Source organism: Lissotriton helveticus, chromosome 7 (assembly GCF_964261635.1).
Source record: "Lissotriton helveticus chromosome 7, aLisHel1.1, whole genome shotgun sequence".
NCBI lineage: Eukaryota > Metazoa > Chordata > Amphibia > Caudata > Salamandridae > Lissotriton > Lissotriton helveticus.
Window position 1 is genome coordinate 1,207,649,925 of NC_136068.1, and position 16,639 is coordinate 1,207,666,563.

At 40.5% G+C, this 16,639-nt stretch overlaps 1 long non-coding RNA gene across 2 annotated transcripts in view; it reads right to left on the reverse strand.

The window, feature by feature from the left end:
* The window catches only part of LOC144770122 (uncharacterized), a 369,248-nt gene that overhangs the window by 172,947 nt on the left and 179,662 nt on the right, over positions 1–16,639 (reverse strand). For both annotated transcript variants that reach the window (XR_013598803.1, XR_013598804.1), the window contains exon 2: positions 2,803–2,876. This is a non-coding gene — a long non-coding RNA (uncharacterized LOC144770122). The remainder of the gene's footprint in view (positions 1–2,802; positions 2,877–16,639) is intronic.

Here is a 16,639-nt window from a genome sequence, read left to right on the forward strand (position 1 = left end):
CTCAGTACCTGATCGACCGGCTTCAGATTGTCCAGAACGCGGCTGCCAGACTGATTGGAAACATCCCCTACCGTCAGTCAGTCACCGCCTATCGTAAAGAGCTTCACTGGCTTCCCATTGCCAGCCGCATCAAGTTCAAGATCCTCACCCTTGCCTATCGAGCTATCAACGACCTTGGACCCAATTACCTTAAAAAGCGAGTGTCAATATCTCACTCCATCAGATCCTTGAGATCCAACAACCTCCGCCTCCTGATCTCTCCCCGCTTTAGACTCGCTAGAATGGGCGGCAGAGGGTTTAGTGTTATCTCTGCCAAACTGCCAATCGATCTCAGATTCTGCCCTTCTGAATCCATCTTTCGGGCCAGACTTAAAACGTGGCTATTTTCCGGACTCTGATCCTCACACTGCTGATATCCCCCCTCTTTTCTCCCCTCGAGGCTCAGGTTCTAGCGCCGGGACACCCCTCCGGGGGTAGCTGTGCGCTCTACAAGCTACATAAATAAATAAATAAATAAAACAAATAAATACCTCCTTATTCTTTGATAGGCAGGACAGAAAAACATGATATGTAGGTCATTTTCCAAATCACAGTTGCAGCTAGGACAATTTTCCGGGGTGGCCGGAGACCATTTAGCAGTAAAGGCTCTGATCGGTAAGGTACCATACCTCCACTGTAAATACAACTTCCTAGTTAAAACAGGATAAATGTCATCCAGAACACATTCAAAATAATAACAATCTTTTACCTTTAAAAAACAATAAGTTAGGGTGCCGGCTTGAGCAATACGTATGGAGTTGGATAATTTGTTTTCATAGTAAAGTTTTGATAAACTTTTTCTTGAGACCCTGGTATAGGCAATTTCAGGATCATACCACATTTGCGGGACCCCTGGCTTGATAAATTCATTTTTTATACAATCAAGCCATGGTATTTTCACTGCATTTGCTAAATTTAGAATTTCTAGGAGTTCCTGCCTGTAGTTAAGGAGCTCCGGCGTGCTCCAAAGTCTGCACCAGAATGTCAATGGCTTGAGACCCAAGACCTCATCTATTGGCCTGAGGCCCATATCAAGTCTAAGAGGTAACAAGGGAGTACTAGGGGGCAAAGTTAGTAATTGAGGAATTTGTTTTCTGTGATGACAATATCAGGCCTACAGACATGCCCCCATAGTTCACCCCCGTAGGTGACTGCACCTCTTACCTGTATTTTGTATATCTCAATAGGTGGGCCAATGGGTTTAATTGTGGAGGTATTAGAAAGCTTAAGAATACCCCCTATTAGCTGTGCCTGTTTGAGTTGAGATTTGATTTGCTGAGGGGCCCACGTCATGCTTTCGTTTAGAGTTACCCCTAAGTAATCAAAAATCCGAACCCTTTCCAGCCTGATAGCTCCTATTGTAGGGTTTGGGCGTGTGGTTACTGGGGAATTAAAAATCATAAATTTGGTTTTAGAAGCATTGATTTCCAGACCCCGTTCCACACAGAATGCCACAAAACTGTCCAATGTCCTTTGGATCCTCATTGGGGATTTTGACAGCAGCAGAGTGTCATCTGCAAACATAATTGCTGACACCCTGCTGCCGGCTAGCTTGGGGGCGTAAGTATTTGATATCCCATTTAGATGGGAAATTACCCCGTTGACGTAGAGGCAATACAGGGTGGGTGCTAGAACGCACCCCTGTCTTACCCCCCTGTCAACGGGGAATTTTGAGGACAATGAACCATTCCTCCCGCACCTCACCCGAGCAAAATTTTCTCGGTGGAGCCGTATTAAAATATTGAAAAGTTGGAATGGAATGCCCATCTCAGCTAATACTGTCCAGAGCTTGCCTCTAGGAACCAAATCGAAGGCAGCACGTAGATCCACAAAAACTGTGTATAAACATCCCCCTTCAATCTTAACAGTCTCCCAAAATAACAAGGTCAGACGAAAGATCTGATCCATTGTGGATATGTTTCTTCTGAACCCTGCCTGGAAGGGACTCAATATGGAATTTTCCTCCATCCAGTCCCGGAGGCGATCTAAAATTAGCCTGCCAAAAATCTTTTGCGGCACGTCTATTTAGCTGATCGGCCTGTAATTGGCTGGGAGCAGAGGAGAGCCCTTCTTGTGAATAGGCACAATCTCTGCACCCAGCCAAGTACTAGGTACTGACATACCTCTAAGGACTGCATTGTAAATGGCTAACAAATATGGAGCCCATATTATAGGTTCATGCTTAAAGAGGTCGCAAGGAAGCTTGTCCAGCTCCGGGGCTTTACCTGCGGCCAATTTGAGTATTGCCTCAGAGACCTCCCTCACCGTAAAGTCCACTACATCCATTTGACAAGTGGGATCTAAGAGTCCAATTACAATTTAACTGTTTATTTCGGATTAAAAATCTATAAAACACATAAAAGCAAGTACAGTTCTGTGTGGACATTAATCGCAAATAAAATATTCAAAAAATGAGTACAGTATACAAATGTTAAAAACACAATTGTAAGAATTAAAAGGAAATAAGATGTTAAACACACAACCAATAGAAAGCTTTTACTGCACCCTTAATGTTCACAATAGTATTCTAGGGTTGTGACAGTTGGTGTGGAGAGAGTCACTGGCGAGTCCCCACATCAACTGTCATTGCCCAATATTCCACCCATGAGTCTGGAATCATTGCCTAGTAAGATTCCATCCTGAATCTTCTTTGCATCAGACCTAAAGTAATACAGTATCCCTAATCCTAGGATGGGAGGGAAAACAGATGACAGTGACAGTAAGCCATTTCCTAAATAAACAGGTACGCAGGCAATGTCTTACCACTTTTAGAGTTCTGGATCTCATTAGAAAATTGAAGCCACTTCCCATGACATGGATTTACAAATGCAATACATCTGTAAAGACACAAACAATATATTGGTACCAGTTTCGAATTCAGCACTATTCTATGCACATCCAAACAGAATAAACAAAAGACCAAAAAAGAAAAAAAATATATATATATATTCACTGAAATAAACAGGTTTCAGGGACGTTATAGTTAGTTGGACATTTCACTCGTACAAAACCATAGAAATTCCCCCGTTATAGTTAGTTCAGCTAACTATAACTCGCACGCCCGCAATGCACTGCTGATGACGTCACATATTACATCACTAATGACATGGTCAGTGACATCACTCATGACATCACTGATGCCATCTCAAAAGACATCACTGTCCCTTGGTTCTACCGAGGCAAAGGATGACTGCCAACACTTCCTGGTTTGGAGTGTTGACAGCCAATTAGCATGCAGCTCGTGATCAGGAGGGTGCACGGATCCTGCGCACCTCTAGATATATAAAAAAATGTATTTTGCTTTTCTCAGCAACTACTAAACTGATTTACACCATTTAACAAAAAAGGGCTCTTTCTGAACCAAGAGCTACATTTTTGCCAAATTTGGTGTAATTCCGTTCAGCAGTTCGGGCTGTAGCCATGTCTAAAGTTTCTGATGTGAAATTACATGGGGGAAACACGTTTTGGGACCCCCTTTTTTTTAGGCCCCCCCTTGACAAATCACCCCAAAACTTTCAAGATAAGAGCAGACCAGAGAGGGCCACAAGTTTTGAAAATTTCACAAAGATTCGTCAATCGGCACCAAAGTTATTGGAAATAGAATGTTACTGGTGACTGCCAGTAGGTAATATACATTACCTACTGGCGGTCGCCAGTAGGTAGTTATAGTTAGGACCCATTTTCCATAGGAAATCCGCAACATTCTATTTGGAATAACTTTGGCGCCGGTTGATTAATCTTTGCGAAATTTTCAAAACTAATGGCCAGCTCCAGGCCGCTCCTATCCTGAAAGTCTCGGGGTGATTCGTGAAGCAGGGGCCGAGAAAAAAGGGGGGGTCCCAAACATGTTTTCCCCATGCAATTTTACATAGGAACCGTTCATCGCGGCTACAGCCCGAACTGCAGAATTACACCAAATTTGGCAAAGAGGTAGTCTTTAGTTCAGACTCGTACATTTAGCTTAAATGGTGTAAATCCATTCAGTAGTTCCTGAGAAAATGACAATTTCAAGTACATATATATATGGATCCGCGCATCCTGGGCACACTCTAAGCGCACTGTCCCGATCGCGTGCTGAATGCTAATTGGCTGTCAAGAGGTTGTCAACATTTGAAACCAGGAAGTGTTGGCAGCCATTTTGTGCCTCGGTAGATGCGAGGCTGAAGGAAATAAGTGTGCAAAATGTATAAAGGGGCAGGGTAGAAATACCCTGACCCTCTAGACCTAGTTAGGGGGCCCCACAAGGACTCCCAGGGCCCAAAAAATGTTTGGTTTTTTTTAAACGGCAAAGTGCATGCAGGGTGAGCGGATCCTGCTGTAAAAAAATACAAATAAAACGGAGCTTCTTAAATAATTAGCCCCCTGGGGGGCCAAATCCCAGGAGAAAAATTATTAAAATGTATGGGGGGCCCAGAGGGGCCCCCCAGGCCCCGGGGACCGCCTCCCCACGGGGCTACAAAATAAATGGTTGGGGGGCTCCAAGGCACCCCCCAGCAAAATAAGTGGGTGGGGGGCTCAACGGCCCCCCAAGCCCTGGAGACCACCACTCCCTGGGGCTTTGTGTATTGTTGGGGGGGCTGTGTGGCCTCCCTCCTGAAGCCTTGTTGTGGCCCTAGGGTTGCCACACCCCAGGGCCAGCTCCTGCAGGGCCTCGGGGTGCCCACCCCAGGACACTCCTGTTTGCTTTGACAGGGCAGGAGTCTCGCGGTTCCCGCCCTCCCATAGCAAACTTGTTTTTGATTTTGAAAGAGAGAGCAGGAAACCTGCTGTCTCTTTCAAAATCCAAACCATATTGCTTTTCCACACGGGGAGCTGCATGTTAGCAGCTCCCCATGTGGAAAAGCAATGCCGGCTCCCGAAGGACGCGAGGAGTCGGCTGGGACCGTGGAGGCATTAGGGCTCCCCTCACGGTCCCCAACGTTTTATTTAAGCCCTGGGGTATGGGGTCCCTGAGGAAAGTAGAAATTAGTGATAGGGGTAATTTTTTTTACTGTAAAATTAGGAGTCCCGCACCCAGTGCGGCGCTCAGTGCGGCCCCCTGGTGTGCACGTGTTGGATGCACGACTCCTAACCTGTAGGGTGTGCGACTCCAGCGCATTTGGTGCATGACTTCTACGCATTGGGTGCACAACTCTGACGTTTTGGGTGCGCGACTCCAAGTAAAAAAAATAATATTTTTCAGATATACATCAAGCTTATGTGTTTAGATCTTGGGTGGCTCTAAAAAGAGCCCTTGTGTTTATTGAGAGATTTCGGTACCTACATGTAAGTACCTATGCAGAGTCTAAAGTTGATGAGGAAGACTCTGTTACCCTCACCCGTAAAATGTACACCATCTCTCCTATAGATGCCATCCATATTGAAACGCAGATTGTTGTGACAAATGGACCCCATCTTATAATCTCGGAGAAAAGCAGAAACAGATTTATTGACATGTTTCCTAGCTTTCTCAATCTGTGGACAACATTTATTGGACCAGTTCCATTTCTGCCTTTGGAATATGTTAGAATAGATAAAGGCAGTTTGGGGGAAAAGTGGCATCAATTCTGTAAAGGTGTCTTTCATAAGCATTTCCAGACTTACCCATGTCAAAGTGCCTAGGTCATTGCCACCACAGTGCACAATTATGAGGTCAGGGTGTTGGAGATGCAAAAAGGATTTAACCAATGGCATCAATTGGTGCCACTTTAACCCTCTCTGTCCAATCCATTTAATGTCTACATTTGGCAAAGCTAGGTCTTTGTCCATGCCTCTGTTTTCTGCATACCTTTGGCTCCAGAAAATATAGCTGTGTCCCACAATCCACACTCTAAGCATCTTGAAGGGAGATCTGGATGCACTCAGAAGGTGTCTGTATGTAAAATGGCAGTTTGAGAAGTGAGATTTTTCTAAAATGGATAAGATGCAGTTTTGAAAAAAGAAAAGAAATGATTGGGTGTTTGAGATCATTCTAGTCTGAAAAAGTAGGTTGCATGTTTCTGTTTTTTAAAAGCATGTTTCTTGTTGGTTAAGAAAAACTGTTTGAAAGGAACATTACATAGGATAAGCTGATATTTTGAAATGTCAGGCACACTTGCTGTTTGGATTAGCAACATTGTGTGCTGAACTTGTGACCTGTGTGCTTAGTTGAGTGGTCTATGAACTGTTACTATGGTAACAGGCAGTGAGCAGACTGGGGGTAGGGTTCAAACTTATGTCATTTGGAAAGGGCTGAAATGTGTAACCAATAGAAATCTGTGTTAGCTTTTGAATTAATGTGGGAAGCAATGTGATTTGATATTTACATGTATATGTGTGAAGAATGAGAGGGAACGTTTGTTATTTTTAGGTTTTGCTAAGAGCTGCACAGTACAGAGATTCAGTATGAGAAAATCTGGTGTGTGACTGACATACTTCTTAATCTACGAATCAATTTGAAAGGTAACTTATTCATTTGTGAGAGGTCATTTGTGGTGTGTTTGTTAGTAATAAGATTAATGTGTTTCTCTTGGTAAAGTTCAGGAAGTAGTCTTGCTTGTCTAGAATCACTTTGTGAGACTGTGTTCTAAATATGTAGAATGTGTGCAGTCATCTTACCTGTTCCAGACTATTAAATGTTTTTTTACTATAGGGCAAGGGTTACTGTTTTCTGTCTAGAATCACACTGTGAGTCAGTGTGCATTTGGGAAAATTGTGAGACAAGCATTTGGTTTCTTCATGTGTTTGAAGACACATAAGTGCTTAAAAACCTTTCTTGTCAAGTTTGTATTTACAAAATGAGTTAGGCTTCAACAGTAAAATGCAGTAATGAAATATGTGGAATGTGGGCAGTCACCTTAGTTTTTGTAGATCATTCAATGTGTTTTGATGACGGCCAAGGGATACTCTTGCTTTTCTAGAATTATACTGTGAGTCTGTGTACATTTGGGAACTATTGTGAGAGAAGCATGTGGGTACTTCATGTGCTTGCAGATATATAACTGGTTAAAACCTATCCTGTTGCCAAGTTTTGGTAGAATTTGAAACCAGTCATTGCTTATGTATTTGCTAAATGAGAAAGGCTTCCACAGTACAGTGCAGTTCTAAAATATGTCGAATGTGTGCAGTCATGTCACCTGTTCCAGACTAGTAAATGTTGTTTGCTAAAGTGCAAGGGATACTGTTATTTGTCTAGAACCACACTGTGAGTCAGTGTGCATTTGGGAAAATTGTGAGAGAAGCATTTGGTTGCTTGAAGTGTTTGCACACACATAAGTGCTTAAAAACCTTTCTTGTTGTCAAGTTTTGATAGAATGAGAAACTAGTCATTGCTTATGTATTTACAAAATTAGCTAGGCTTTAACAGTAAAATGCAGTAATGAAATATTTGGAATGAGTACAGTCACCTTAGTTTTTGTAGATCAGTCAATGGGTTTTGATAAAGTCCAAGGGATAATCTTGCTTGTCCAAAATCACACTGTGAGACTGTGTACATTTTGAAACTGTTGTGAGAGAAGCCCTTGGGTATTTAATGTGTTTGTAGATATATAACTGGTTAAAAACCTATCATGTTGCCAAGTTTTGGTACAATTTGAAAGCCGTCCTTTTTTTATGTATTTTAAAATGTGTCAGGCTTGTACTCTAAAGTGCAGTAATGAAATATGTGGAATGTATGCATTCACCTTACCCCTTCCAGACTACAAAATGTTTTTTGCTGAAGTGCAAGGGATACTGTTATTTGTCTAGAATCACACTGTGAGTCAGTGTGCATTTGGGAAAATTGTGAGAGAAGCATTTGGTTGCTTGATGTATTTGCAGACACATAGGTGCTTAAAAACCTTTCTTGTTGCCAAGTTTTGATAGAATTAGAAAATAGTCATTGCTTAAGTATTTACAAAATAAGTTAGGCTTTAACAGTAAAATGCAGTATTGGAATGTGTGCAGTAACCTTAGTTTTTCTAAATCAGTCAATGTGTTTTGATAAAGTCCAAGGGATAGTCTTGCTTGTCTAAAATCACACTGTGAGACTGTGTACATTTTGGAACTGTTGTGAGAGAAGCCCTTGGGTATTTCATGTGTTTGTAGATATATAACTGGTTAAAAACCTATCATGTTGCCGAGTTTTGGTACAATTTGAAAGCAGTCATTGCTTATGTACTTTAAAATGTGTCAGGCTTGTACTCTCAAATGCAGTTATGAAATATGTGGAATGTGTGCAGTCATCTTAACTCTTCTAGGCTAGTGAATAGTGTTGCTTCTCAAGAATCACAATGTGAGTGTGTGTGCATTTGTAAAGCATTGTGAGAGAAGCATTTGGTAATTTTATGTGTGGTTGTACTACTGTAATCATTCCGTCATTATCCAAGTACTCATGCAGCGATTCAGAGCCTTAGCAAATGTACTGCTTCAAACTCCTATGGACTATGCATGTAGTAGACTAACCACCTTCACACTTGTGTTTCAGGCGTACAATTCCCTAGTATACACTCCAGCAAACACCCTGTAACTTCTCTTGCAATCCCATAGTGAATATGTCAGTACCATGTACTAATCCATTCAGTAAAGTAAAATTTAATTAATTATGAATTCACCCAGTGTCTCTCCTTATAGTACTGTAATCATTCAGTCAGTATGCATGTACTAATGCAGTGAGCCAGGCTTTAGGGCACTGAGTGCTTCAAACTCCTATGCACTATGCATGTAGTGGTCTAACCACCTTCATACTTGTGTTTCAGGCCTACAATTCCCCAGGGAGTATCCATACACTCCAGCAAACACCCTGTGACTGCTCTTGCAATCCCATAGTGAATCTTTCAGTACCATGTACTAATCCATTCACTAAAGTAAAACTCAACCAATTATGAATTCACCCAGTGTCTCTCCTTGTAGTACTGTAATCATTCAGTCAGTATGCATTTACTCATGCAGTGAGCCTGGCTTTAGGGCATGGAGTGCTTGAAACTCTATGGACTATGTATGTAGTTGTCTAACCACCTTCACACTTGTGTTTCAGGCCTACAATTCCCCAGTTAGTATCCATACACTCCAGCAAACACTCTGTGACTGCTCTTGCAATCCTAAAGTGACTCTTTCAGTACCATGTACTAATTCATTCACTAAAGTAAAACTCAACCAATTATGAATTCACCCAGTGTCTCTCCTTATAGTTCTGTAATCATTCAGTATGTATGTACACATGCAGTGAGCCAGGCTTTAGGGCATGTAGTGTTTCAAACTCCTATGCAGTATGCCTGTAGTGGTCTAACCACCTTCACACTTGTGTTTCAGGCCTACAATTCCCCTGTCAGTGTCCATACACTCCAGTAAACACCCTGTGACTGCTCTTGCAATGCCATAGTGACTCTTACAGTACCATGTACTAATCCATTCACTAAAGTAAAACTCAACCAATTATGAATTCACCCAGAGTCTCTCCTTATAGTACTGTAATTATTCAGTCAGTATGCATGTACTCATGCAGTGAGCCAGGCTTTAGGGCACGGAATGCTTCAAACTCCTATGCAGTATGCATGTAGTGGTCTAACCACCTTCACCATTGTGTTTCAGGCCTACAATTCCCCAGTCCTGGACCATTCCCAGTCAGGGTTCTGCAGCAATCACAGCACCGAGACTGCCCTCATCTCCGCCACCGACGACATCTGGACCCTGTTGGACAGTGGCAAGACCGCAGCACTCATCCTCCTAGACCTCTTTGCCGCCTTTGACACCGTCTGCCACCGCACACTACGCACACGCCTCCATGCCACAGGGATCGGAGACAAGGCTCTGGATTGGACCACCTCCTTCCTCTCTGGCAGAACCCAGAGCGTCTGCCTCCCCCCATTCCGTTCCAAAGCCTCCGAGATCATCTGCGGCACACCCCAGGTATCCTCCCTCTCAGCCCGACGCTGTTCAACATTTACATGGCCCCGCTCGCACACGTAGCCCGACAGAACGACTTCAACATAATCTCCTATGCTGATGACACTCAGCTGATCCTCTCCCTCACCAAGGACCCCATCACAGCCAAAGCCAACCTCCACGAAGGAATGAAGGCCGTCGCTGACTGGATGAAGACCAGCCGTCTGAAGATGAACTCGGACAAGACGGAGGTTCTCATCCTCGGCTCCAGCCCTTCAGCCTGGGAGGGCTCCTGCTGGACGATGGCACTAGGGGCAGCCCCGACACTCACCGACCACACACGCAACCTGGGAATCATCCTCGACTCAACGCTCTCAATGACCAAGCAAGTCAACGGCCTCTCCTCTTCCTGCTTCAACACCCTCCGCATGCTCCGCAAGATCTACAGATGGATCCCGACAGATACAAGAAAGACAGTCACCCAGGCCCTCGTCAGCAGCAGACTCAACTACGGAAACACCCTCTATGCGGGAGGCCCCCCACCTGAGAAACCTTCACTGGCTCCACATCAACAAGAGGATATCCTTCAAGCTCCTCACCCACGCACACAAGGCACTCCACAAGACTGGCCAAGCCTACCTCAACAGACGGCTCTCATTCTACATCCCCAACGGCCAGCTACGCTCCGCTGACCTCTCACTCGTCACGATCCCTCAAATCCAAAGAACAACCACCGGTGGGAGATCCTTCTCTCACCTCGCCACCAAGACATGGAACACTCTCCCACTGAGCCTACGACAGCCCAAAGACCAGCTAACCTTCAGGAGGATACTCAAGACCTGGCTGTTCGTTCAGTAGCGCCCCCCACCCCCAGCACCTTAAAACCTTCCCGGGTATGTAGTGCGCTTTACAAATGATTGATTGATTGATTGAGTCAGTATCCATACACTCCAGCAAACACCGTGTGACTGCTCTTGCAATGCCATGGTGACTCTTTCAGTACCATGTACTAATCCATTCACTAAAGTAAAACTCAACCAATAATGAATTCACCCAGTGTCTCTTCTTATAGTTCTGTAATCATTCAGTCAGTATGAATGTACTCATGCAGTGAGCCAGGCTTTAGGGCATGGAGTGCTTCAAACTCCTATGCACTATGCATGTAGTGAGCTAACCACCTTCACACTTATGTTTCAGTCTTACAATTCCCCAGTCAGTATCCATACACTCCAGCAAACACCCTGTGGCTGCTCTTGCAATCCCATAGTGACTCAGTACCATGTACTAATCCATTCACTAAAGTAAAACTCAACCAATTATGAATTCACCCAGGGTCTCTCCTTATAGTACTGTAATCAATCAGTCAGTATGCATGTACTCATGCAGTGAGCCAGGCTTTAGGGCACGGAGTGCTTCAAACTCCTATGCACTATGTATGTAGTGGTGTAACCACATTCAAGCTTGTATTTAAGGTCTACAATTCGTCAGTCAGTATCTATATAGAATTTGTTTGTATAGTACTAGAAAAGTATAATTTATAAAGTTATTCATTTACATTTATTTATGTTGATTTTTTACAGATATTGTTTATCATCTCTAAAATAAAGTTATCATGCCTGAAAAATCAAAAAAGAGAAAAAGAGAGCTAAAGGACAGTTACTTGAAGAAAACTCAACAACAAGTATTGGATGACCAACATAATGTGGCTAAAAAGACAAAATCTTCTAGTAAGACCACTAAGGAATTCATTACAAATCTTAATAGACCCGGAAAGAACGTTAAGGATGTTAAACCCACTGCCAATGCTTCAACCAGAAATAATAGTCAATATAATAGGAAAGGAAGAAAGACAATGTACAGTCAAAGGATACAACGTATGATAAAAGAAGAGAAAATCAGTATTAAGAAATACGCAAAAAAATATTTAATAACAGTGTAGTACAGAATTTGCTTAAAGATATGAAGAAATATATAAAGAGAGCACGATTTTATAAAAAGAAGACACATATTGAATCCATTGTTAAAAAGGCTTTTTAAGTAAATAGGAAATTATTTATTTTAGTTTTAAACAGAATTCGATTACTAGATACACCAATCTATTTAATGAAGGTCAAAAGTAAGAGGAAAAGAGTAATTAATAGAACTAATTTGTGTGATTATTTTTTGGGGGAATGGAAACACAGTTCAAGTTCAGAGCCTTTTTTTAATGAAGAGAGTTATTTTCAGACCAATGATTTGTTGCATGCAGTTGACACCAGTGGTCGAGCTTATGAGGTTAGAAATGGTTGTCCTATTGAGAAAGACAAAATGGTTCCCAGAAATGCAGAAGAAGTGATAGCTGATGAAGTTCTAGACAGACGTCCTAAAGCCCCAGTGTACACTTGGGATTGCAATAGTATTTGTAGTGTACGACTCAAGAATCTATTGATCTTTTACACAATTTCTTACGAGCATATACTAAAAAAAGTGTTAAACAAAAGATGAAGGTGTTGCAAGGACTAGATCCTTGCAGAGTGAGAAAAAATACTGTTTTGCAAGGTCATTCTCTGGCTTGTCTTTCTAGAAAAGTATCTCAAAGTGTTTTTCACCATTTCAGGATGTTAGCAGTACATCATACTCAAATGCAGAAGTTAGTCAGAAGATTGTATTATGCAAAAAGTCCAGCACTAGAGATAAATGAGTTGAACAATGCTCTTTTGTGTGGATCAGTATCAGATGTGAAGAAGATTTGTGATGAAATTGAGTTTTGTTACTTTGGTCCTCAACAAGAGAGTGCAGAAACTGATACATTAATAGAAGAGAATTAATAGAAACTGATACATTAATAGAATAGAATATTACAAGAAAATGTGATGATCAAATTACAAAGTTTAAGATGATTTCAGGTGAAAGGCTAAAGTTTTCTTGTATTTGTTGTCGGCGAACTCACTATAAAAATCAGGCTAGGAGTGTTGATCTGTATTTAAAAAGTGAAAGAGAAAATAATGATATGTGGAAGGAATTTGCAACTTATTTGTTGGTAAAAAATTGTTTTGATTTGGGTTCTGATGAGCGTATTTGTAAATATTGTTATAAAAAGTTAGATGAGAATAAAATGCCCGCTAGAGCTGTCCATAATAATTTAGTCGGTTGCTATTCCTCCAGAACTGATAGATTTAAAACCTATGAGTCTATTCTCATTCAGAGTGTGCACCCGTTTCAGGCTATTGTTCCTATGGAGCCTAAAACAGGTAAATTGCCTCCTTCAGATTTACAAAGAGGATTAAAAGGAAGAGTTATATTTACCGTTAGATTTAAAGAAAAATATTGAAACTATTGGTCTAGAGAGTGTAGAAAATGAACCACTAGTTATTCTTGATATTGACGTTCCTACTAAGATTTAGGAAATCTGGAAGGAGTTAGTGAATAATAAGAAAGTACAGAAGGCAACTTTGGATTTGATAAAAAAACAATAAGTACTATATAAATGTTTATATGGGAGAAGATGAAATACTTTTAACAGAAGATACTGAAACGTCAAGTGGACAAATTGAAAAAGTGGACATGTCAAGAAGTGAAGAAATCTATGAACATTACAGTGTACATCCACTTCATTCAAATGAAGTGATGGGGAACACTATTGAGTTGTTCCAAATGAAAAAAGCAAAGGGAAGTCCCATGAGTGTATGGGAAGAGAGCTTAGAAGCTTGTTTTCCGCAGTTGTTTCCAACAGGAAAAGGTGGACGATATGATGAACGTCCTGTGCAGATTCCGGCATCGGAATATCGGACAACAAGATTATATGCAGAAGATCCAAGATTTCAACAATGTATCTCTTATATATTTCATCTTTTGTTTGAAAGTGACCTGTGTGGACTTTAATATGCAGTTAATCACATATTGAAAACAGGAGTACATCTGCAAAATGTTTCTGCAAAGGATTTTATGGATAAAGTGCACCAGAGAGATGATCATTTAGAAGCTCAGCTGATTAATCTGATGGCATGTCAGCGTGGCACAAATGAATATTGGTCCAGTCATCATGGAGAACTTAAATGTATGTCACAGAACTTAGGAACTCCTACCTGGTTTCTTACCCTAAGCTGGGCTGAGTACACTTGGGATGATTTACTTGAATTTCTTCGAGAGGCAAATTCCAATATAAAAAATATTGAATACAAGACACCTGGAGAATTGTGCTCTTTGGATTCTGTTAATGTATGCAGGTATTTTAATCATAGATTTGAAGCTATGTTGTATTTTATCTGCAATAAAAAAAAATCTGCTCTTGGAGAAGTTGTGGATTTCTTTTGGAGAAAGGAGTATCAAGCGAGAGGTGCTCCTCATATACATATGCTGTTATGGATCAAGGATGCACCCAAATTTGGAACAGATTCGGATGATACTGTTTTATCTTTTATTGAAGAATATGCCACATGTGCTGTACCCAAAAGCACAGAAGAAAACAACTAAAGACAACAAGTCTTACGATTCCAAAGCCATGGTTGTGGAAAATACTGTTGACGAAAGTACACGTCTAAGGATAAGTTCTATACCAAATGTCGGTTTGCATTTCCACGTCCTGTAATATCCAAAGGAAGAGTGAACAGTTTTATGTCAGCTATGCGACATACCATCACAAGAAAGTCTCCAAAAAATGCCTACAATTTAAGAAGAAGCAAAGAGTCAAAATACATAAATTACTACGATCCGGTTATTCTATCCATGTGGAATTCTAACATGGATATTCAGTATGTTGTGGCAATTCCATTGCTGTTGCTTGATATGTAACGTCCTACATTACAAAATCAGAAAAGACGGAATTGAAAGAAATGTGGGAAGAGATTTCTCACGAGAAGACTCTAAGTAAGAAATTATACAGTTTCAGTTTGAAGATACTATCCCATCGAGAAATTGGAGCATATGAATGCTCAAATCGGTTATCATCTGCAAGTCTACCCTCCAAATGTAGAAGAATAATTTGGGTGAGTTTAGGTCTTGCTACAATGCCAAATCGGGTACTGAAATCTGTTCAAGAAATTGAATATTTAGCAGAAAAAGATCCAGAAAGTACAGATATTTTGAAAACGAATATGTTGGATACATATTACCCAAACAGAAGTCATCATCTTGAGAACATGTGCCTCTATGAAGAACTGCAAAACTACACTGTTAAACGGAATACTACAGAGAACATCAATGATGGAAAATATGGAGTGTTTGGTTCCGAAGGATGTTTGGTAAAACAAACAAAAGGAAACTTGATTAATCACAGGAAGCTGAGTTGCGACACTACTGATAAAAAGGAATTTTACTATTTAGCTCTTTTGGAACTGTTCAAACTATGGCGTTCAGAATTGGAATTACTTGGAGATTTTCACAGCTATGAAGATTCCTTCAATGCTTGTAAAGATACCATACAATGTACTGCTTTTGCAAATTATGTGAAAATGTTGAACGATGAAATTCATCAAGAAGCTACTATTGCAGCTGAGATTGCTAGAGACAGTTCTCAAGACGGTCAAAGTTTTGCTGCGCTGAGTTAAGATCCACAAGGACAACCAATTGTTGAAAATGAAGCAGAAATTGCTATGAATGAGGTGGAAACAGCAATGCATCAAGCTCAAGATGATATTATGGGCTTAGCAAACTTGGAAGAACAACTAAATGTTGAACAGAAAGAAATATATCAGCAACAACAGGCTGACCATGGATTTCTTCATGAAAAGAATGCACATGTACATCAATCCAACCTATTCGAATGTATGTGAGTGGACAAGCTGGAACAGGAAAACGTTTCTTAATTAAAGTAATCACCAGCTATCTACATAAAATAACTGAGTCACATTTGTCTTGTGTTATAACTGCTTCATCTGTGTTGGCAGCACACAACATTAAAGGAATTACATCATTTACGGATGCAACCTGTGGAGCAGGAAAACAAATTGGAATATCACAAGCTATCTGGAGAAGCTTGTTGTGAAGTTTCAAGAGTACTGAAGAAAATGAAACTTCTGATTATTGATGAGGTAAGCATGGTCTCAAACTTAATGCTTGCTTTTGTGCATTTAAGAATGCAGAAAATTCTCAAAACAGAGTACGAAGTGTTATTTGGAGGAAAACATGTCATTGTTTTTGGAGATCTACTGCAACTTACTCCTATAAAAGGGCAACCAGTATTTAAAAAACTTATGAATGAAGACACCAGAAAGACTCTGCGTAGAGTTGGAAACTTATTTTGAATACAAAGAACTCATTACAAATATGCGACAGGCAAATGCTGTTGATTATGAAACTATTCTTCAAGATATGAGAATTGGAGTACTGACAGAACATGGCAAACAAGCTTTGCAGAGTCAGTTACTTTCCAATTTGTTTCCAAATGAAAATATAGTTCCTGAGAAAATATATATGAAAATTGCAGAAAAAAATCTGTAATCTGCTTAATGCCAACACTGCGTGAGTGTTCTATATTCAATGAACAACTTTTGAAACTGGAAAATAAAGAAATAATAAAAATGGAAGCTATTCATAAAATAGAGCATGAAGGAATCACTATTATTTTGACAGAAAAATTGAAGACAAAATTGGATTCTTTAGAAAAATTGATATCTAAAACTGCTGGTTTAGAAAACAATCTTTATGCATTTTGTTAATTATCCAAATAAAGATTGTAAAGATTTTTAAAAATAAAATTTGATCAGATTGAAGAAGTGAAACAAATTGGTCGTTGTTCAGTTTGTTTTCTGCTTGTTAAAGATGTATATGTCTGTAGAAAACAGTTTCCAGTTTCTCTGGCACT